Source organism: Erinaceus europaeus, chromosome 1, assembly GCF_950295315.1.
Source record: "Erinaceus europaeus chromosome 1, mEriEur2.1, whole genome shotgun sequence".
NCBI classification, from domain to species: domain Eukaryota; kingdom Metazoa; phylum Chordata; class Mammalia; order Eulipotyphla; family Erinaceidae; genus Erinaceus; species Erinaceus europaeus.
The window spans coordinates 65,762,712-65,786,992 of record NC_080162.1 but is presented as its reverse complement, the minus strand read 5'-3'; the positions used below and the strand labels follow the sequence as shown (position 1 = coordinate 65,786,992).

At 39.8% G+C, this 24,281-nt stretch overlaps 1 protein-coding gene and 1 pseudogene across 13 annotated transcripts in view; both read left to right on the top strand.

Annotated features, from left to right (window-relative positions):
• Window positions 1-5,802: 5,802 nt before the first annotated feature.
• The window catches only part of PLCB4 (phospholipase C beta 4), a 434,528-nt gene continuing 416,049 nt past the window's right edge, over window positions 5,803-24,281 (top strand). For 5 of the 13 annotated variants that reach the window (XM_060186547.1, XM_060186543.1, XM_060186539.1 and 2 more), the window contains exon 1: window positions 5,805-6,576. The gene's annotated coding sequence lies outside the window, so the exon portion shown is untranslated. Of the gene's footprint in view, window positions 6,577-6,777; window positions 6,934-24,281 lie in introns of those variants that run through there. The other 8 variants (XM_060186555.1, XM_060186553.1, XM_060186552.1 and 5 more) reach the window with 4 other exon arrangements.
• On the top strand, window positions 23,905-24,064 carry LOC132542586 (U2 spliceosomal RNA; annotated as a pseudogene).

Here is a 24,281-nt window from a genome sequence, read left to right as displayed (position 1 = left end):
AATGAGTGAGGGAAGTATAATAGGGAGTGGGTGAGGAGAGTATATAAGTCTAAGTAGACACTATTTAATTGTGAACTTTATGGTGTCTTTTTATGTCTTTCTGCTTGCTTGCTGTATATACTGACTCACTGCAGACTATTGTGTACTTTTGCTTTCAGGTATATATTTTGCCCTAATTTATGGATACATGTGAACATATGCCCTATCTCATGGGACCTGGTCTATATCTAGGTTTTGGGACTTTGTTAGGAAGTGAACCACCTGAAATGGAGTTAGAGAATCCTATGATTTGTGTTTCCTCTGCGTTTGGATTATCTCTCCTTCGCGTCCCACCGCGGCGAAGCGACAGAAGATAGTGCCAGTGTTGAGGATAGAACTAGAAAGCTGAGTAAGGGCAGAGAGAAGCTCCCAAGTATGAGAAAAGTATATAAATACCATCACTGCAAACACCAATGATCTAACCCATGTCTATTAATATTTAGCACAAGAGCCTGTATAGCCTCTGCATCGCTGTCAGTCTAAGCTCACATTTCATGGTCACAACTAGAAACATTCTAGGCTGCACTCACTTCAGGACCAGTCTTCCTTGAGTTGCAGAGTATGTTGACCCAGTCTCTTCCTGGAGAGTGGGACAATTTCTACCTCTGTTGTTCTACATTGAGGGCAAGGTCCTGTAGAGGCCCACAAGAGGGTTTATGATGTTCCTGTTGGAGATGAGACACAGAGTAAGTTTTATATTCCACAGAACAATCCATCAGCATTTCATTGTCATCAAACTGCATATATAAGTAATAGGGACTACTCAAAAAAGTGCTTTGGGATTATAGTACTACCATTCAAGGAAACTGCAAGAGCTATTAAAGACAAAAAAAAACACAAAAAAGTACTGTTCTTCTTAAAATATTTATTTATTTTTAAAATTTATTTTCCCTCTTGTTGCCCTTGTTTTTTTATTGTTGTTGTTATTGATGTCATTGTTGTTGGATAGGAGAGAGAGAGAGATGGAGAGAGTAGGGGAAGACAGGAAGGGGAAGAGAAAGATAGACACCTGCAGACCTGCTTCACTACCTGTGAAGCTACTCCCCTGTAGGTGGGGAGCCGGGGCTCCAACTGGGATCCTTATGCTGGTACTTGCACTTCCTGCCATGTGCAATTAACCTGCTGGGCTACCCCCAACTCCCAAAGATACTGTTTTAAGAGATAAGATAAATGAATTTCAATATATTCATATTAGATATATGCACTTTAATATATTCACATATACTGCATATCATAAAAGGAAATAAATTATGACATAAGCTGCAACATGGGATGAATTATACAGACATAATAATGATTTTACTTTAAAGGCCAGATGTGGAATACATTCCATCCATACCATTTAGAAAAAGTTCAAAAGCAAACAAAGGAATCCACTCATGTTAGAATGGTGATGATCTGTGCTAGTGATGATGTGTGTGTGAGAGAGGCATTAACTCGGAAAGATGCTAAGAGAACACTTCGAGGTGCTGCAAATGTTCTGTGTCTTGATCCAGATGGTGCTTACATAGGTGTTTATGTAAGTGAAAGCTCTTCAAGCTTAGAGTTAAGACTTTCGTGCTTTATTCTATATGTGTTAGTCTTTCATAGTAGCAGTCATTGTCATCATTATCATCACCATTATGTAGCATATCTGCAGTCTACTCATATCCTAAACTTAGTGCACACACAGAAAACTATAAATTTAATCCAAAACATTTGGAACAGTACTTGACTCTTTCCATCTTTAATTTTCTTTCTGTTCTTCCTTTACACTCCAATCCACAATTGATTTATCAGATAGCTTAGTGGTTTTTTTTTCTTTTCTTCTTACCCAACTGCCATCATATTCTAGATAAACACAGTCCCTGGGAAATTATCTATGATAGTATTTTCTTTGACTTTCAGTGATTCTAACAAGTTGTTTAGCAGAACAAGACAAAGGTTAGAGGGGAGATACTCTGAGGTCAAGTGAACTCACACCACACTAGATCATGGACAGTCTACTTTCTAAAGATGCATGTCCCTAATTAAGACAAACTGGACAAATGGGCCAGTGGTGATGTTTTCATTTACAAAGAACAGCACATGAAGCACTAGGAGGAAGCTGTGATTAATGTATCACTTTAAATCAGGATAAGAGATGTCCTGCCCTTTCTCTAAAAAGAATATAACATGATCTTTTGCAAATATAGCCTGACTATTAACCTAAAGGTCCACTTTCTCATTGTCCTTCTTCCATATGAAGCCACAATAACTTAGAATTTATAAAATTCAAAATGAAGGAACCACATTACATTAATAGTTTACTTCACTGACCTTATTAGTGGTGAGTATTAATTCATATAGAAAGATAACATCATAGAAATGGTAACTATAGAGTTTGAACACAAGATGTTTAGAAACTCAGATTTTAGAGAATGTCTCCATTGCTGCATCCAAGGATCCAGCTGAAATCCACAAGAGGATGAAAGAAAGACTGGATTTAAATTGAGCTTAAAATGAAAGGTTTATCTGAGTATCAACACTAAAAGTTATAATAAAACCTGCCCAGATAGATCTATTGCTGTATGTTTTGGCTGCTGTTGAGGCTGGGCATATGCTGTTCCAGGCTGACTTTCTCAGATCAAAAGACAAAGAGACCATGAGAAGGAGAGAAAGATGCCACAGCACTGAAGTTTCTCCCAGTGATTGGGAAGTGGATTCAAACCTAGGTCACTGCTCACAGGGCAAAGCAGGGCCCTTCCCTGGAGAGTTATATTGTCTGCTCTTATTACTGTAACTTTTTTTTTCTTTTAAATGGACTCTCTTTTGATACTCTTACTTTTATGGATATTTGCAGCTGGCTCAACATCTTCTAGTGGCCTTACATTTCACTTAGACTTGTGTCCCAGACATTTTTATGAGGTCTTAGCTGGTCTAGTGTCCTGTTTTGGCACCTTGGACACCATTTTATTTTTTGAATATGCTGAATACATTTGTCTTGGGACTTATGCTGTTTGCTATCTTGGAAATAGAGTTTCATAGATATTCATGTCTCTTTCTTAATTCATGTTTTCACTGAAATGTTGCATAGTCAGAGAAACTGTCTCTGACCTCTATAAATGTTAATTTCTCCATCCTGCCTCCAGAAGGCTATTTCTTTTCCTTTCTTTCATAACTCTCAGCATTATTTGACATAACAGAACTTTAACTAGGAAGTTAGTGTCTGTCTCCTCTGACACTATCTATACTTAAAAATATCCTGACATATATTTCAAAAATGTTTGAATACATAATGTGTATGATGTCATTAAAGGCAAAGGGAATGTGTCAATAAAATGGAATGGAACTTAGTACTTTGAAAAAAGTCAACCACTTAATGTTTGTACCCCACTGTATTGAGATTCCTTAATTAATATCAGATTGAAGGTCTAACAATAAAAACGAAGTATTGCTGTAAGTTGGGTTTACCAATATGCAAAACTAAAATGATAACATAAAAGTCTTTCAATGAACCATAAGACAAAGGGGTGGGGATGAAGGTGGGGGATGTGGACTGGTTTTATGTGTAGATTGGGATAATAAGCAAGTGATCCTCTCTTTTTTCCCCTCCTCCTCTTTCTCTTCCTTCTTTTTTCTCCTCGTCCTCCTCTTTTTCCCTTTTCCCCTCCCCCTCCTATTTTCCCCACTAGAACTGAAGTTAATTATTTTTCCATGCTTTGAATCTATACATGGTAATGCAGCTTTCTTTGGTCAACAGAATAGTAGCAAATAAAGACATGAGATGATTATTGTGGGTACTCAGTAATGGCACACCTGGTTAAATGCACACATTACCATGTGTATGGACCCAGGTTTAAGCCTTCAATTCCCACCTGCAGGGGTAAATGCAAGCAAAAAAGACATCTACAGTGCTGCAAGTGTCTCTTTCTCTCTACCTCTCTGTCTCCCTCTTTCAATTTCTGTCCTATCAAATAAAAAGCAGGAAAAATTTTAATGAGAGAGAGTTTATAACATTAGTCTATCCTTTTACAAAGTTCTTTCTTGCTTTTATTTGGTGCTAGGAATAGAACTTGGAGACTCATGAATACAAGGCATGCTCCCTGTCACTGAGTCATCTACCTGGCCTTATGTAACGCTATTTATAATTTTTGTGTTGAGAACCTGGGGCTCAGCATATGAAGGAGAAATATATTCCAGCCATCTAATGACTCCATTTATCCCTTTCCCCTATACCTATTATCTTATAATGTAAGAGTGGACCCAGTTGAAAATAGCAGAACTGCATTGATATCAGACCAAATTGCTGATTCACAGAATTTTAAGTTAATCAATAATTGTTGTTTTAGGCTACTATGTTTGGTGTGTGTGTGTGTGTGTGTGTGTGTGTGTGTGTGTATTTATACATCAGAGTAATTAATACAATATGTTTGGGTGCACTAAGCACTAAATTAAGTTGCACTATTAAAAACAGTTAAGATACAGATGACAGCTCCTAAGTGACCTGTGTATGGGTGATACACAGAGAACATAGAAATATACCCAGGAAATTCTGGAGGAATGGGTTTGAAATGATGTCCACCTTCTTTCCTTCCTCCCTCCCTTCCTTTTTTATTTCCTCATGGCTCAGCTTCTAGTTAATGGCGGAAGTATCTATAGCTTGCAAGTCTTGTGTGCTACTCCCATCTTCCTAACCCCAAACTAGCAACATTTCTTTTTGCCAGTGCTACCTGGAGCAAATTGCTTAGCCTCCTTAAACCTTAGTTTTCTTAAGTATAGAATAAAGGATAGGCCGAATTTCTTGCCATTGGAAATTTAATCTTAAGACCAGCCGTATTAACTTAACCTAGGGATTGGTGAAATGCACAATCTCAGGTCCCACCCCAGACTGGCTAAATCATCTTTAACAAGATGTCAGGGTTATTTGTGTGCACATTACAGTTTGAGAAGAGTTGCTTTAATATCTATCATTATTCAGAAGTCACCTAGTCTTAAAAAGCCCTAAACAATCAAATCACCTAATTTTCCTCTGTAAAACTTGGTCTACTCTATTTTTCTTAACTTTCTCACAGACAACTTCAGCTGCTCAGGATCCTTTTTTTTTTTTTTTTAATGGTTAAAACTGTAGTTTGGGACCTTGGTCCCTCCTCCTGTTTTAGGATGCCCATTTGTTAAACTTTTGATCACCTCTCTCTTAGTCTGTGTAAAAGGCCAGGACATGTCATGGGGAGTCAGCATTTAGTACCCATAACGGCCTCTGCCCCTCAGTGCCAATATTAATGTTTGTGCACACATTTTCCTTTTATTCCTCATACTGCACTGGCAACCTGGTTCATTAGGTTCTCCAGGCCAGAGACCAGCTCAGGCGGCTGAGCATGCCTAGTTCAGTTCCAAGCGTGACTCCAGTCCCCAATGCGTAGGTGCCTCGTCTCCGGGTTTTGGTGGCCGCCGCCGGCAGAGAGGAGGCCCGGGGGGGTGGGGGGGGGGGCCAGGGGCTGGAGGGAGCTCTCCCGAGAATCCAGGAGCTGCTCCTGGTGTGGGTCTACACAAAGGGTGCTGCTCCCTTGAGCACCCAAGGGGTCTAAGAATGAGGGTAATTTGGGATCACTGAGGGGCTAGTGTGGGACAGAGGTATGTCGGAAAATGGTTGGAGTAGCGCTCCAGCATCCCAGGGCCCAAAGTCTGGGGGACTTACTCTCTGAGGTTACACTTGGGGAAGACTTTGGAATCACTTAATCGCTCAATGATTCAGATTATGCTTTCCCCCTAAAAAAAGGGTGGGGGAGGAATGTTTAGTAGTACTTATTTGGAAAGATTGATTATAAGAACAAAAGCATTTTGAAGAGCGCCTGAAGCACTGTAGGCGTTTAACGTATTTATGAAGCAAGATAGAAACACTCTACTCTCACCCAGACAACAACCAGGGCGCACAGCTTTTGCCTCCTGACCTCCCTCTGCTCCTTCTCCCACCCCCGTACCCGGGCCCACTCCAGCCGGTGGGCTTCCCACTGGAGATTTTCCAGTCTCTCCCCCTGACCCCACGAGGTTGTGTGCCGGGGGCCGCCCAGAGGCAGCCAGACCTCAGATTTGGGGCACGTGTCACGGCGCTGGGACAGCCAGGAATGACCCGGGAGACCCCTTAGGAGCGCGCTACGGGGCGGCTTCCCGGGACGCCCCACCCACCTTCCAGCTGCACCGCCCGATCCCTGACCGCCAGACTGCGCCCCGGGCCCTCCTGGCGCCCCCTCCCAGCCTTGTCGGCTCGCGGTTGCCGGAGGCCAGCCCGGCCCTTGCCCACCCCCAGCCCAGACCAGGCGCACCGCACTGGGCATGCTCCGTAGCCTGGGCAGGTTGGGGCTTCGAGGCGACAGCTCTGGCTCTGAAGCCGGGAGACGAGCAAGAGGAGGGAGACTCGGGAGAAAGGGAGGCGGGAACAGCCGGCCACGGAAGGGCGGCGGGTCCCGGAGCAGCGGACTCGCCGAGCCCAGCAAGTGGATAGGCAATCGGAGCGGACTGGTGTTGCTCCGTGGGCTCGAGAGGAGGAGCGCCGGGGAGACCCCGCAGCCCTTGGTTGAGGTAAGGACCGTGCGCCTGGGAAGCGGGGAGGCGGGAGAGGGCGGGGGCAGGCGGGAGGGCGGGACCGGAGCGCCCGGAGGGGGCTTGGCGACCAGCTCTTTGGGGGGAGGGGGGTAGTGGCGGTGCCCCAGGAGCATTAAGTGGGCTGCACCGCAAAACAGGATCGTGTACACACACACACACACATATATATACACACGCGCGCGCGCGCGCGCGCGCACACACACACACACACACACACACACACACACACACACACTCTCTCTCTCTCTCTCTCTCTCTCTCTCTCTCTCTCTCTGAGACTCCAGGCGGCGGCCGTGGCCGCATCGCCGGCATCAGCTCCTGGCAAAGTGACAGGTAGGAGAAAGCTTTTGGGGTCCCGCCCGAGGATGATCCTGCTACCCCGCCAGCCTGGCCCACGGGGTTTATTTGCTCGCGGTGGGTGAATCCCGGGGGCGCGCGCGCGCACCCGGATGCCATGCCCCGGAGCTGGTGCAGGTGCGGGGAGCTAGGCGTCTGGCGCCTAACACTTCTCATGTAAATCCTCTCCGTTGGGTTTCTTTAGATTCTGGCTAGACGTTCACCGCTTCTGGCTAGAAATAGCTCCAGTTCGACGTGTATATGATTTCTTTGGTTGGAAATAGTTGGCGCGGTGCAACGCATGTAAATGTGTGTGCGTGTGGATCTTCTTACCTCTTCTGGGGAAATAATAAAAATGATTGACCATTCCCACTTAAAACAACACTGACAAGACTAGCACGGGGTGGGGGCAGTGTTTGGGCCTAATAAGAGCATGTAAATGATGGAGTCTGAAGATGTTCTTATTTTCAGAATTTTATTAAACTTGCCTTTCCTGAACTTATTAGACCCTGACGATAAAGTACAATACTTATGAGTTTTTAGACAGCACTTTAAAAGTGAAAATTTGAAATTTTCCTATTTACTAGTGTATCCATAGAATCACACATCATACAACTAGCAAACTGTAAGTGCCCATTATAAATAAACATTTGAGAGATGGCTCTCTAACTTTTATTTACACTTGTAGTAATTTGAACTGCTGTTTTTAAGTACGTGTTTGAAATTTAATTTTGACCAGTACATTCAGGAAAGGTCACTGTTTCAAAAACACAAGCATGGTACATAGTAAATTATGAGTCTATAGATATAGCTATTAATTCTGTTTGATTGACAGGGATGCCATTCAAACACAAGAGCTGCTTAACATCTAACATAGAATTGAATTTACCCTTTAAAGAGAAATCATATTCTTGAAGTAAACATGACCAGAAAAAGCAACTGGTGACTTTATGGGGGCACTCTACAAGTAGTCTTTAAGAAAGTGCCTAAGGAACTGCTCTTCAGAAAAGAAAAATAAGAGTGTGTTGTTGTGTGTAAAATGCTATCGTTGCCCTTTTAATTTTTCAAAAACTCTTGATTTCTAAAATATGTGTTTGAACTGAAATTCAAACATTATACATATACTTCTCAAACTTCTGTGGCCCAAGTTACAGAATCATGCAGAAGAACAAGCACTAGCTGGACAGCAGCATGTGGTTTAATCTTCCATTATCCCTGTTATGTAATCTGGAATGCTGTGTTTTTCGTAGGACAGTCTTGCATATTTTCCGGCTTGTGTCTTAATCTACTATATTATCTTTCTTTTGAACTGTAAAAGCTCAATACATGATTGCTACCTTGAGAAAACGCCTCTTTGCATAAAATTTCACTTTGTAAAATGGATTAGCAGTTTCTATTGGCACTTTTATGTACATTGAGATTCTTGCTGCCAAATTTGGTAACCCTTTCCATGTAACATACTTAAAGTGCCCTGTACTAGGTTACCTAGTACACTTCCCTCAAACAATCTCATTACTCAGCTATTCTCCCTTCGTTTTGACTTAACTTCGATGATATCACTACCTAGCTTTGAATTAATCACTGGTGAAAATGCTATTCTACAAGGATTTGTCAAAACAGAATTTCTATGATTGCATTTTATCGCTAGGTATACATTTATCTGTCAGGCTAATGCTACCTTTATTTTACAAATGCACACCCACACAGAAGAGCTTTGTTCCAAAATACTCTTTTCTAAATTTTACAGTTTTATGCCTAAAAATGTGAGTGATGTTAAAATGACTTGCCCTAGTATCTTGATGAGGTGTGTTTTTGCCTTATGAGATAGTGAAACATTCAGGATTAAGAAGTGCCAACCTTTACCAAAGAGCATTTGAAAAACTGTATTTTAAAAAATCTGTGTCACTTCTTTGAACTATTTCACCCCAGCAAAAATCTTGTTTGTGCCTTAAGCCTTCCTATTTTGTCTCTCCTAAGAACATATCCAGCCATCTTTAGATCAATGTATACTGCTGGTTTTGGCAACATAGACAATTATATTTGGCAATCCAAATAGTCTTGGTATTTTCTTAGGACAACTTTAGATCCATTTTGGGGTTTAATTTATTAGAAACTGAAATGATGGCTAAATGCTTGCCTAGTATTCGTCCCTAAACAACCTTCCAAATTAAAATTGAGCTAGAATTGAGTTTCATTGCTGCTGTGCTGTTTCCTTGATCCAATCATTGTAAGCATGCTAATTTGTGATAGACTGTAAGTGAAATCAACTTTTGGGTTTTTCTAGTTCAAAGTTTCTCATGTAGTTGGTAGACTCAAAATCAAAACTAATGAATCACTTTTGTGTATTATTAGACACTACATTAGCAATTAGCTGCCAAGTTTGATCTTAATTTTAATATTTTATGTTGAGAATAAATTTTATCTTTTTGGATCATGTCACTTAGGTAACATAGTCATGGGAAAGAAGGATCATGTATTTCTCATGATCTTCACAGATGCCCTTAGTAGTGAACACAACAACATTCTGCGAAGCGAAAATATTTATAATTTAAAATTATTTAGCAGATTATGACTAAATTATTGTCTTTAATGACTACATATAAAGAATGAAACAAAATATTGAGTAGCATTTGATAACTTGGTTTTCAAATAAAGTAAAAAATACAGTGAGTCCAACAGAACCTAGAACTTCTGTGTTACATGCAGAATGAGGTCAAAGACTAATGGGAATGCTTAAATGATCACAGTTGTTATTCCATGTTCAGACTGAAGTTTCTAAAATAATTGCTTTTCACCTCATAATATGAGCTTACAGGTCATGTTAATGTCTGTTAAAAAGAATAAATCACCCCTCAAGAAGTAAATATAGATTTTTCATTGCTGATGGTCAGCAGGAGCAATTTTCTATGTTTTGTTGTGGCGTTCAAATGTTAGCCGTGTTTGAGAGGACACTGCTTAATTCTCATAGTTTTTCATTCCACATTTTTCTGTCTTCCTGTAGAAATCTGGAAATAAAATAACATTATGTAGGTCTTCTATTTATTGATTTCTTTCTCTTTCTTCTTTTAATTTTTTTCCTTAGTACCTATTTTTTGTGTGACAAGGCCACCCCTGTTGAAGTAGGAATACTTCTTCAGGGTGTCATATTTACCTTGTTGTGCCTTAGAATGATAGACAGGTTTGTACCATTTGGAGGGTGTGATTCCTTAGTTAACCAAATATAAAAACTTCACTACAGTGGAAATGGAGCTGGTGATAAGGCATTCCTGAATAGATGTGAGGAGTTTTCACTGCCCTTGTTGGAATTAGGTCTGCTGTCAAAATACCATTTCACAATTCTAGTCCCTTATCACTCAATTACAGCAACCATCCCAAATCCCACTTTCTGAAAGACAGCTTGGAAGCTTATCCTTTATGTTTCATATGCTGCAGGTATAAATGAAGTTCACAGAGGAGATGACAGCATTTATGTCCTGCCTTCTATATATCAGCTAGGAAAACCTTGTATTCAAGAGAATGAATAAGTAGCAGGGTTTTTTTCTTTTCTCTGCTTGAACTCCATCTACTTTTATGTCCATTTATTTGTGGAGTCAAAGTGGTTGAAAGGGGCATAAATCAGATATTTTCCCCCTCTGAATCCCATTTTGCCCACTACCTATAAAATCTTCAATGAAAAGGTCAAATATAACATGATCACTCCACACTGTTATCCCCTTGACTGGGCATCTACACAACTATTTTCCCATGATCTTTTGTTATGCCAAGGATTAGAAACTGCACTTTTAGTTGCTGAGCTACCCTTGGACCAGGCAAGACTTTATCTCAAGATACTTTACTTTCTGAAGCATTCTTTTTCTCTTAAACAATTGAAGAACTATTTTTTGTCTGCCGACATGAATGAGATAGCCATTTCCCAATCATAGCGTGGGGAAAAGTAACTCATTAATTAAGCAGTACATTTGGAAAGAAATCATACAATTTACATTTGACATCTGACTTTTATCCCTTGAACAGGGGCTTATTATTATTATTATTATTTATATATATATTTTCAATCTCAGGTCAACTCCAGAGTGATTTGGGGATGGGATTTGTTGGGTCTGTGAGACTGTCTGGCAAATTCCTTCATTTTACTTTTCAGACGGATTTTACTTTTCATATGAGATTTAGAACAAGTGGTAGAGTTATTAGTGCTGTGACATATAATGACTTGAAAAAGTACACATATATGTGTTATTTGTGTCCAGATTTTCTGATACATTTTAATATAATTGGCTCCAGGTGTACTTTATGCATTTAAAAATATATGACTAAGATTGTTCTATAGGAGTCACAGGACTAGGACTGGCTGGAGGGAGTCTCATAACTGCTATAGAGACCTTTTTTTTTTTTTCCCCATAGAGACAACCGGGTAGGTAAAATGGGGACGACATTCCAAATTTGCTTTCAGCAGCATACGTTTCTGAGGCTTTCAGGTACTGAATCAGGCTGCAACAGAACTTGAATCCTGATTATTTTGTGCATTAGCTATTTGACACTAGGCATACACACAGGGTTTCAATTGCTCCCTCTGTGAAATGAGACTATCTATAAGGGTAACAATTCCTGGCATTGTTCCATGGTTAATGCTGGGAATTGTGTTGCTACTGTTGCTGCTACTGTGTTGCTGTTATTAGTAGTTTTATTGATCATATTAGTATCACTGCTCAGCCTTTCCTTCTCCTCCAAAGGGGCAAATGCTATTGACCTATCCATATAAAACAACTGAATCAATGCTGGTGAGAATTTTAATAAGTGCTACTTGTTCAGCTTCACTGAATGTACAGAAAGTTCTGGCCACTTTTTAGGGTCACTCTAAGGTACCAGATCTTCTGAATTTGCCTAACACTGACTGTAGGTGGACACAGAGACCTCATATTAATTTAGTCATAGCGGCCTCAAATTTCTGAGGTTGTGGAGCTTTGAAATATAACTCACTTGTTACCTCCAGTGTCTCCCAGTCAGACTTTAGTATAAGACTATGTTCAGCAATCTAGATCTTATAGGAGGGTTCCATCAGAACGATTTGGGGGGTCTCTGATGTCTAAGGTTTCAGTGGGATCATTTGACTTCTCTGATTTAAAAGTAAAAAAATAATAAAACAGCAAACACTTGTTGAACACTTAAATTGTGCCAGTGTGTGTGTGTGTGTGTGTGTGTGTGTGTGTGTGTGTTAGTTCACCTTCTAGAGCTTATAGTTTACCATGCACAAAGACCTGGGCTACCACATGGGAGAACCATTTGAAGTAGAAGTTTTATAAGTGGTGTAACAGTGCTGCCTCTCCTCTTTTCTGCCTCTCTCTGGAGAACAAAAGGGGAAGAGTCATCTCTTGACTGGATAAAGCAGTTATAGGATATATATATGTGTGTGTGTGTGTATGTGTATGTATATGTATGTATGTATGTATATATATGCAGTTATGGGGTATATATATATTCATTCCATGGAGTACTGTTTCTTTTTTTCCCTTTTGTTGCCCTTGTTTTTAATCATTGTTGTGGTTATTATTATTGTTGTTGATGGTGTCGTTGTTGGATAGGACCGGGAGAAATGGCAAGAGAAGGGGAAGACAGAAGGGGGAGAGAGAAAGATAGACACCTACAGACCTGCTTCATCGATTGTGAAGCGACCTGCCCTGCAGGTGGGGAGCTGGAGGCTCGAACCAGGATCCTTATTTCAGTCCTTGCAATCGCATTATGTGTGCTTAACCCACTGCATTACTGCCCAACCCCCCATGGAGTATTGTTCTTCAATTAGAAATACAATATTTTGCTGTTTGGAACAAAATGGTTGGAAATGGAGGTGATTATGCATAGTGAACTAAGTAAGGAGGTGAAAGACTCACTGAATGGTTTCACTCATATGTGGAATAGAGAATTGAAACACATAAACTTGCAAAGAAAAAGAAAAAAGCATAACCGACCTGCCTCTAAGACTTTGTAATTATTATTGGGAGAACCTTGGGTAAAAGGGGGCATAGAACTTTGGAGGTGGTTGTGGTGTGAAATTATACCTCTGTAACCTTATATGCTTGTAAATCACAAAAGAGGAGGAAGGGGAGGGGGAAGGAGGAAGGAGGGGGGCAGGGGGAGGAGGGTGATCATAGGTGTGAAGCTCGTGAAGTAAAAATAAAATAAGCCATGTTAGGTCATTCACTCTTCTTAACAATTTGTTTTTTTACTTTTTTTTTTTGTACATTACTAATCATTTTGTATTCAAGGAACTGAGTTTTGGAAAGGTTAAGATCTTCAGTTGAGAGTGTTAAAGACAGAGATGCTATTTAAATCCTGGAAGACTAAAACCAGGACTGAATCCTATCCAGTATACTGTATTGCCTGCTGTTACCTGCCACTTGAAAGGCATGTTAGGGTGGAGGAGATAGCATGATGAGTTATGTAAACAGACTAATGTCTGAGGCCCTGAATTCCTAGGTTCAATCCCCCACACCATAGTCAGAACTGACCAGTCCTCTAATGGGGGAAAAGAACGAAAAGAGGGAAGGAAGGAAGGGGAGGAGGAAGGACAGAAGGAAGATTTGTTACAATAAACAGTTTTGTGACCAATATTTTAAGTAACTGGACTGAAGTATGACAGAGAGACTTCTGTTAACCCTGTTGTGAGCCTGGGATTAAAATAGAAAGTTGAGGAAGAAGCTATGTGTCCTCATCTGCTTCTTGGGCTCTTCTTTCTTTTTCTTTTTTTTTTTTAATATTTATTTTATTTATTTATTCCCTTTTTGTTGCCCTTGTTGTTTTATGGTTGTAGTTATTATTGTTGTTGTCGTTGTTGGATAGGACAGAGAGAAATGGAGAGAGGAGGGGAAGACAGAGAGGAGGAGAGAAAGATAGACACCTGCAGACCTGCTTCACCGCCTGTGAAGCGACTCCCCTGCAGGTGGGGAGCCGGGGTTCGAACCGGGATCCTTATGCCGGTCCTTGTGCTTTGCGCCACCTGCGCTTAACCCGCTGCGCTACAGCCCGACTCCCTGGGCTCTTCTTTCTATAGGTGCATGGCCAGAAGTCTGAGAAAAAAGTGGTGGCCTAAAAATAACTTTAATTTTGCTAGAGGGCCAGTTTTTTTTTTTTTTTTTTTTTAATTTTTTATTTAAGAAAGGATTAGTGAACAAAAGCATAAGGTAGGAGGGGTACAACTCCACACAATTCCCAACACCCAATCCCCATAACCCACCCCCTCCCCTGATAGCTTTCCCATTCTCTATCCCTCTGGGAGCATGGACTCAGGGTCGTTGAGGGATGCAGAAGGTAGAAGGTCTGGCTTCTGTAATTGCTTCCCCGCTGAACATGGGCGTTGACTGGTCGGTCCATACCCCCAGTCTGCCTCTCTCTTTCCCTAGTAGGGTGTGACTCTGGGGAAGCTGAGCTCCAGGACACATTGGTGGGGTCTTCAATCCAGGGAAGCCTAGCCAGCATCCTGGTGGCATCTGGAACTGCAAACTCTAGTGTAGTCCTGCTTTCAGGTATATATTTTGCAGTAGTTTATGGATACGTGTGCACATAAGCTCTCTCTCACAGAAACTGGTGTATATCTAGGTTATGGGACTTTGTTGGAAAGTGAACTACCTGAGATGAAATTAGAGTGTACTATTAAAGGAAAGGTCTCACCCGAGTAATGAAGCTGAAGGGTTGTCATTCCACACGTGAAGTCTCTGGATACATTCTGGGGTGAAGCATGTTGAGGTAGCAATCGTTGCTTTGGTTAGTTTGTGATCGGCAGATGCAATGTTGTTTGGTTTGGATTGGGAGATGCATACGGGAAAGTGGGCCCTATCCAAGGGTTCCAGGACTGGGGGAAGTAGGGGCTCTATAGTGAAGATGTGAGGTTCCTGCTGTCTTAGGGTTCAAAAAGACAATCGATAGTTAATATTATCATCACATTATTTGTTAATTGGGTTAACTTTGAAAAGTCCCTTTGTTATGGTTTCCTGGACAGTACCCAGTATCTTGTATATAGCTGTGAGGGCCAGTTTTTACCTGGTGAAGTTCCTTATGCTTTCCAGTCAGGGGAATGGCAAACTCTCATTTCTCTCTGATTCAGACAAATACTTAGTGTCAGAGACCAGAAAGTGGTGGAGACTGTGCACTGGGGGTCTCTGCTGTGCTGTAGTAGGGTGCAGTATATGCCTTGTCCTTTGAAGTCCTTCTGGCTCACTCCTCTGTCATATAGAACATGGCAGAAGTTCTTAGGGGTCAGGGTTGTCTGTTTCTCAGCTTTTTGAAAAGACCATACTCTAGCCATATTTTACTATGAGATCTTATTTTAGAAGTCTAGAAATAATTTAAAAATTCTTCCCAGAGAGATAATAGATGTTATACAAAAGACTTATTTTAAAAGAATATTTTATTTTGATCAGAGACATGAGGAAGAGGTGGTAGAAAGACACCAGAGAACTGCTCAACTCTGGTTTATGGTGGTGCTGGGGATTGAACCTGGGACCTTAGAGGCTCAAGCACGATAGTCTTTTGTATAACCATTATGTGATTTCCCCAGCCTTCAAAAGACTGTCAAGCCCGAGTCTTAGAAGACCCAAGTACAATTTCAGGCCTCACCATCAGCTAGAACTGAGTAGGGATCTGGTGTAAAAACAAACAAACAAACAAAAAATCAAAACACAACCAGAGGATAGCCAAAAAAAAATTTGTTTGTGAAACAAATTCAGTAAATGAGCTACCATTCTGAGCTTTTTATCAACTGTGACTACTTGAAAACACTGTGTACTAGAAAAATGTCAGTAGTTTAATCTTTACGTAATCTCGCTGTCTTCTTTATTCATGCTTTTTTTTTCCATTTTAAATTTATTACAAAGGTGGTTATGATCCCTTGCTTCCAGTGCACATTAAATTCAGGTTCTGAATTTCTATATCTTGGAGCTATTCCTTATTTTTTGAAGATGTTACTGAATATACACAGCTGAGGGAAGTAGAACAAAGCTGCCTCTTGTACGGTGGTACTTCTATAAGGAAACACCAAAGTGAGGAGAAATAGCTGACTTCATTTGCAGGGATATTGAGGTTCCCTTACATATGTCTCTCATTTGAACTCCGATCAATTCCAAAATATTCTCACTGCTGCTTTGTGGCTCAGACATACCACATGTAGATCTCTTCCTACACTTTATTGTTTCATCATTTACTTAGCTGTCCTCATTCTTTTTTTGGCTTTTAAATGAGAGAACCAACTGGATCAAATGGAATTGACATTCTTTTGAGAAGTTTCTTCTATATCTGCTTCTGTACTTTCATGGGACACATCATCAGAGCTCCTTCTGGAATTTCTGTGAACTTTTTTGTTTTCACTGTTTTTTAAAATGATGAATAGAACACATTAATATGTTTCAGTTGAAATGATAGTGCTGAAATACAGAAGCAAAATGTAGAATACTCTTCCCCCACCTACATCCATCCCCAGATATAACCATTGGCAACAGTTTAAACTGCCTCTTCTTTATCTATGCATTTAAATATATAAGTATATATGTATCTTTTCATATTACATAAACTATATTATACCACATGTATATATTTCTTTTTTATTGACTTAATTATGAATGACAAGACCGTAGGATAAGAGGGGTACAATTCCACACAGTTCCCACCACCAGAATTCCATATCCCATCCCCTCCATTGGCAGCTTTTCTGTTATTTATCCTTCTGGGAATATGGACCCAGGATCATTATGGGGTGCAGAACGTGGAAGGTCTGGTTTCTGTAATTGCTTCTCTACTGGACATGGCCATTAGCAGGTTGATCCATATCCCCAGGCTATTCCTATCTTTCCCTAGTGGGGTAGGGTTCTGGAGAGGTGGGTTCCCAGGGTATGTCAGTGAGGTTATCTTCCCAGGGATGCCAGGCTGACATCATGGTAGCATCTGCAACTTGGTGGCTGAAAAGTATTAAGATATAAAACAGAATAAATTATTTAATAATCAGGAACCTAAAGGTAAGAATATAGAATATGAAATTTGGGCTTTCCATTTTGGGAAAAGTTAGAAAGTTTATTTTAGCTATATTCCAAGGGTACTGTGACTTTAATTTTTGCTTGAGCTAACAGCTAACATGCAGGTGGGCTAAAGGTATTGTCTGGGGAGATGGTGTCCGAGTTGGGAATAAGACTAGAAAGCTATATCAGGGAAGAGAGTAGCTCCCAAATACGGTAAAAGTGTATCACTACCATTAACTATAAACTCTATCAATCTTGTCTGTGGCCCATATCTAGCACAGGAGCCTGTGTAGCCTCTGCATCCCTGTAGATCTGAGCTCCTATTCTGTGGTTATAACTAAGAACATTCTAGGCTGAACTCATTATAGGACCAGTCTGACAGTGGCAAAGTATGTTGACCCAGCCTCCCTTTGGGGAGTGGGGTAGTCTCTTTCATTGTTGTTCCACATTGAGGGCAAAGTCCTGAAGAGGCCCACATGCAGGTTCATGATGCTGTTCTTAATGGAGATGACTAGGGATGGTGGAGAGAGGGATCTGTTAGGGATCTAAGCCCATCATATCTATGTGGGAACCCCAGAATTCCCTGAGTAGTGCCCTAGATGATGGGTCACCTGGTAATGATCAAGAGAGCCATCATTGAGGTATGCCAGTCTCTTGCTCTTATCCAGCTTTTATAGTCCTCACTGAACGATTGAGGGAAGTGAAATTGGAAATAGGTGAGGAGAGTATCAAGTTCTTAGTAGAAACTATTTGATTAAGTACTTCATGGTGTCTTTTTTAAGTCTTTCTACTTAACTTTCTGTACTTAGTGAGTCACTGTAGGCTACAGTGCACTTTTACTTTAAGGTGTATGTTTTCCCATAACTTATGGATACATGTGCACATTTGCCCTATCTAATGGGCCCTGGTCTATATCTAGGTTCTGTAACTTTGTTAGGAAGTGTGCTACCCAAAATAGAATTAAGTACTCCTATGAGCTAGGAGTACTTAATTCCAGAGTAATGGAGCTGGAAAGTCGTCTTTGAACACAATCCAAAGTGAAACATGTCGAGGTGGTACTGGCTGCATTAATTTGGTTGAGATCAGTAAATGCATAATCAAATGGTATACATCAAGAGAAGAGTGAAGGAAAATGAGCCAAGCCCTAGAGGTTCCCAGACTGTAGGAAATAATGTTGTTATAGAGATTGGGGAAGGTTCCTGCTATCTTAGACTTTAAAAGGCAATACATACTTATTGTTATGTGTATATATTTCTTCTGTAACTTTTATTTTGCTCCACTTAAATAGGATATACTTGAGCTATCTTTTCACATGACTATATGAGTTTTTTTCTCTTTCATTTTAATTTTTTTTTAAATATATAATACCAGGGAATAAACTCAGGGCTTCATATAATTGTGGCAATGCAGAAGGTCTCCGTAGCCTAAAATTTATTTTTTATCCTATGAGAGAGGGTGTGAGAGGAAAGAAGGAGAGAGGAGGAAGATGAGAGACACCAAAGCACTGCTTCACCATCTTTAGAGTTCTCTTGGTTCTGTTCATGGTGCTAAAACATGGGGCTAGGGATCTATGTCAGACAGATAGAATCCAGGATGTTGTGCATAACAAAGCACTTTACACACTGAGTTAACTCCCGTTCCCTCTTTGTAACATTACCCAGTTTTGGTAGTATGGACGTACCATACTTAGCCATTGTCCTGTGTTTGTACATGCGTGTTTTTGTAGCTGCATGCAATTTTTTTTTTGTAGCTAGATTCCTAGAAGTAGGTTTAATTGGTTCAAAGAAGATGCATATTTTACACTGTGAAAAAGCACTGTCAGATTGCCTTTAAAAATGGTCCCCCCAACCTGCCACTGCCCATGTTCAGCAGGGAAGCAATTAACAGAGGCCAGACCTTCCATGTTCTGTACTTCATAATGATCCTGGGTCCATACTCGCAGAAGGATAAAGAATAGGAAAGTTTTCAAGAGGAGTGGGGGTGGGATAGGGACTTCTGGTGGTGGGAACTGTGTGCAATTGTACATTTCTTATCCTATGGTCTTGTCAATATCTCCATTTTAAAGATTTTTTTTAAAAATTATCTTTATTTATTTATTTGGATAGAGACAGCCAGAAATCGAGAGGGAAGGGGGTGATAGAGAGGGAGAGAGACACCTGCAGCCCTGCTTCACCACTTGTGAAGTTTCCCCTTGCAGGTGGGGGCCAGAGGTTCGAACCTAGGTCCTTGCGCACTTAACGTGCACTCAACCAGGTGTGCCACCACTCGGCCCCAAAATCTTCATTTTATAAATAAAAAATTTAAAAAAAAAATGGTTCCCATGGACCATTTCTGTCTTGTGGAAACTCAAATTATGAGTATGGCCTTTAATTGAAGCATGCCCCACATTGTTACATTGCTTTACCAATTCAGTGAGATTTCAGTTATATCCGGTATGCCAGGAGATGACTTTAGAAGTGGTCTGTGTCCTTAAAATTCCTTGAAAAATTGGTATTTAGTAAAGAACATTTTGCCAGATAAGAGGCTAATGTAAAAATTCTATAGTAAAGAAAATCTTGTAGGATCAGAATTAAGAATATACTGTAATTAATTTGGTCAGTTGTGAAACTCTGCACACCTCAGACCATGTCTTAGCATCTTGACTATAGCATCAAAGATGTGAGGTACTGCACTAACTAGCAGAAGCTGATATTGACCTGGGAAAATCAGGTAAGTTAATTTCATTGCAAAACATTCATTCCAGGTTTATAAATAGTGCCACACTTTAACTTAAAAATTTGGGAGTCGGGTGGTAGCGTACGTGATGCAAAGCACAAGGACCAGCTTAAGGGTCCTGGTTCTAGCCCCCGACTACCCACCTTCAGGGGAGTTGCTTCACAGGTGGTGAAGCAGCTCTGCAAGTGTCTATCTTTCTCTCCCCCTCTGTCTTCCCTTCTTCTCTCCATTTCTCTCTGTCCTATCCAACAATGATGACATAAGTAACAACAATAACTACAACAATAAAAAAAACAAGAGCAACAAAAGGGAAAGTAAATAAATATTAAAAAATATGTTAAAAATGTAAGCATCTTTTCCTCTCTACTTAGAGGATTAGAAAGTTCAGAAGTAATTTTTCATATTACTGTTATTTAATAACTACCTAAATTTCCATTGATCCATACAAATAACAATCAGGTAAAAGGCTATATGTAAGTTAGAAACTACAGTATATTTTCATTTAAAGAGATATTGGGAAAAAACATAATGTAGGCCACATTTGCCTTCCAAATATTTTCACAGGTGATAACATTGATAACTAAAATTGCTATTTATAATGTGAAATAAGGCTGGCAATGCAGCTTATCTGGAAGGGCCCTACCCCAGTGTAAGCCTGGCTTCCATTGTATAGGGGAAGCTTTGGTGCCTTTTCCCTTTCTTGCTCTGTCTCTCTGAAAAAGTTCTTCCAGAATGGTCAGACCCAAACAATGACAACAATAGCAACAGAAAAAAAAAAGTAGTTATTGTTTCACTTTTAGGATTTTATGACCAATCCCTTGAAATACTTGGAAATACCCTAAAAAACACAATATCAGGGCTAGTAAATCTCCATGTTATTAAATAGCAGGAAATGAAATATTGTTTCTGTTTTCAAAGATGTATTCAGTTCCTTCATCTGTTCCTCCAGATATCCATTTTTTTTTTCCCCAGAAGAATTCTTATTTGGTTGGCAGTGACATTCAGATTCTGATTGTATGCCTTTTGCATGTTTATTTTTACAACACACTGTGAATTGTAGAAATATGGTAGGAGTTAGTCATATTCCTTGGCATTGAAACCTTGCATATTCAAGAAAGTGTGCTTGGTTTTGCTTATGGAAATGTCACAGAATTTTTACTGTTTACAGACCATATCCTTTGATGATGTCTGTTCAAGTCACGGCAGTGTGCCTAACCTGACCACTCTTTAACCCTGTGTATTTTAGGCCCTGCCAGCCAAGTCTTTTGAGGAGAGCTTGGTGTAGGGACCTTTTAGCAGCTGTGGGCCAGTGGAGAGAATACAACAACTAAGGTGAATGTTGAAGAGGAAAAAAGGGGAGCTGTTTCTCTTTAAGAGAAAGGTTGTTGGAAAAGAACCATGTTCTTTTGTAGGATCAACTCGTAATATGCTTGCATGGAGACATCAGGCAAATAAACATTCCCGCCTCACTTTGCTTTTGCTCTCAAACCCTGGCTAGGGCCTTCCATTAATAATCATAAACAGAAGAAAGAGGGCAGAAGAGAGGAGGCAGAGATACTGACAGATGGTGAATGGATCTGGAGAAAAAGTGAAAGACTATTCACTATCTAGTCTAGAGTAGAGATGTTTAAGGGTGGAAACCTGTGGTTTGAGTTGTGTGGAGAGATGAGAACACTGAAACTGTTGGTGGGGAATGCTCTCTGAGTAACACTAATAGAATGTTTTTGTGGTTGTTCATTTTGATTATTAAGTTTTTTGAGAAATGCCTAGAGTGGGATACTATGCTTAGCCGAAGAAGTGAAATGTAGATTATGGATAGGAGAGACAGAAGGGATTCATAAAGACCCAATATGGAGGTGGGTAACTAAGATACAATTCCTTTGCATTTAATATTTTATGAAAATATTTTATTTAAATGTCACATACCTGGGGGAAGAGACTAAAAGGAAATTAAGGTTATTAACAGTAATTCTCCTTCAAAGAACTCAATTTAACTGAATCATTAGCATCACTAAATAGAAATGAACAAGCTATATTTTCTGTTTTGTTCATCAGAGCCATGAGACTCTTAAGATTGGCTCACTTATTCTTTCGTTTTCTTGGTCTTGTTGTTTGAAAAGGTGAAGCCTGTTCTATTTGGTTTGTGTGCTTGCCCTGAATGAATAAGCAATGAAACTTGATTAGAATCATAAAATCTTACTGCTGGAGGTACTATCAGAGTTTATCTCTTACCTATAAATTGTATAGTGTAAGAAATCAAAACACTCGCCATTAGCAACTGCTGCTGTGCATATTTCCCAAACTGGTAACTCTGGAGAAATGATATCACTTCTCCCCCCCACTCCCACCAAAGGGATCATGTTAGATTACTTCAAGCCCCTGATTCTAAGAACTTCTTCGTCTTACACTGTTTCATATACTAGGGACAGAGCTTCATGAGCACTGTTTTTCCCCATCCAGACCTTAAAATGATATTTTATCTACTGTTGATACTTCTCACCAACTCTGTAGGAGATAATTTCTCCACACCTACCTCTTAAAAAATATATTTGCTATGTTATTTCTATGAAAATGAGAGAGAGTGAGTGAGCACACAAATCACTGTTCCACCATCCATGGAGTTCTCTTTGTGGCTTCACGTTGGTGCTTGGGGTTGAAATAAAAAACCGTACCTGCTCCAGGTAGGCAGTCTACCGCTGGTCTATCTTCCTGGCTCCACTTCTGCCATTTTCCACCTACCTACTTACTGATGACATCTATTACCAGACCTCTTGTCTGAACTCCAGTTATAGTCCATTTCCTGCTGAAGAGTTTGATAAGGAATTCCAAGAGGTGCTTTCCGATCACTGTATTCAAAATAAAATTTCTCAGCTTCTTTCCAAACCCATGTCATATCCTGGGTTCTTAGTTTTTCCTGAAACTAATCACTACAAACTGTTGAATTTGAATCTATTCATATCTTTTTGTTTCTTTCCATTCCTTTTTTTTTTCTTATGCTTCTGCCCAACTTTATGTCCTCAACTATTGTGTCTTGCTTATTCTAATAACCTTTCAATTTCCCTGCTCCGATCTATTTTATATTCATTCTGTCACTCCTGTATGCTTGGCTGTTAAGTATTAGGTACAGTAAATAGTGAGCAAATTGCAGTTCTTTTGTTAGAGTTTACACTTTACTCAAGAAGATAGATAAACAGCTGCTTTATACTTTTATATCTTTGTTTCCTTATCTGCTGAGGTAACTATTTTGCATAAAATAAAATTATTTATAAATTGTTTCAGTTATTCTCTATTATTTTCAGGACAAATTCTCTTACCATAATCTGCCTAATACAAGCCATCTATGACTGAGCCTTTACAATAAGTTTTAACACTTATTTGCATTAGCTATACTAAACTATATTAGTATTACAAGAATGCAAAGTCTATGGCCACAGTGCATGTTCTTTATTTTACTTTGCTCTTAACCCCCTTTTCAACTGCCAGAATCCTACAAGCCTAACAGACTTCACACAATTGTCTTCTCTACAAAGTCTTCTTGTCCTTATTGGGTGTCCACTTTAACTCTCCTTTTGAATGGCTTACAAGTTAGCCATACTGTGACTTTCTTGGGCAGTGGAGGAATCTGTGCATATCACAGAAATTCATATCTCTTAAATGAACAGCTAAACTCCATTATTGCAGGTTGGACAATTTAGAAAAGCAATCTGATGCATAAGCTGAAGTGGTGTGATTCTTAATATATTGAAACCATCCGTTTATGTAGGGACAAAGTTGTCCACTATTTTTTACACTGGTAACAGAGTGATCAATTTGAAAAGTTGATCAATTCTTTGAAAACTGAAAACTTAACAGAAACTCTGATGCTGTAACATATCATTGCAGCAGAATCAAGAGACATTTCCATTAAGATAGTTTATCATCTATTCCTGGTGGGCACAATTTTGTTCAGTTTTAATCCGGGTAGAGTTATTTATGTATTTTTGTAGTGTGTGAGAACCCTAGATCAGAAACATTTCCCTTCTTTCAACTTGTCTGAAAATTTAGAGCCAACAAGCATTTATTTAATCAGATTATTTTTTGTTAAATAGGACTGAGTAATATTTTGTATATTTTGGGGTAGCATTTTATTTTCAAAATGACTTGCCAACAAATCAGTGCCAAAAAGAGGAGCAAGAGAACCATTAATTAATGGAAGAGAAAATATTTTGCTAAATTGTGATTGTTTTGAAGCTTTTTGTGCTCTGAAATAAGGAACATTGTTTTCATGACATTGACTTAAATCTTATGAACAGCAGCTTTTTAAAGGGAGTTATATTAAATGGATTTTTGGAGCAGGGAGTCGGAATAGGGGCTTGCTCCGTCTGCTCCACGCATCGACCTGGTATTGCAGTACTTCCAGGAACGGTGCACCCCCACTGGGGAGAATAAAAATAAATAAATAAATAAATAAATAAAGGGAGTTATCTATCACTAAAGACAAAGAGAGAGATGGGACAGTGGGTGCGCACCTGGTTAAGGACCTGAGTTCAAGCCCTTGTTCCCCACCTGCAGGGGGAAAAGCTTTATGAGTGATGAAGCAGGGCTGCAGGTATCTCTGTCTCCAATAATAAATAAATAAAAAGATTTTTTTGG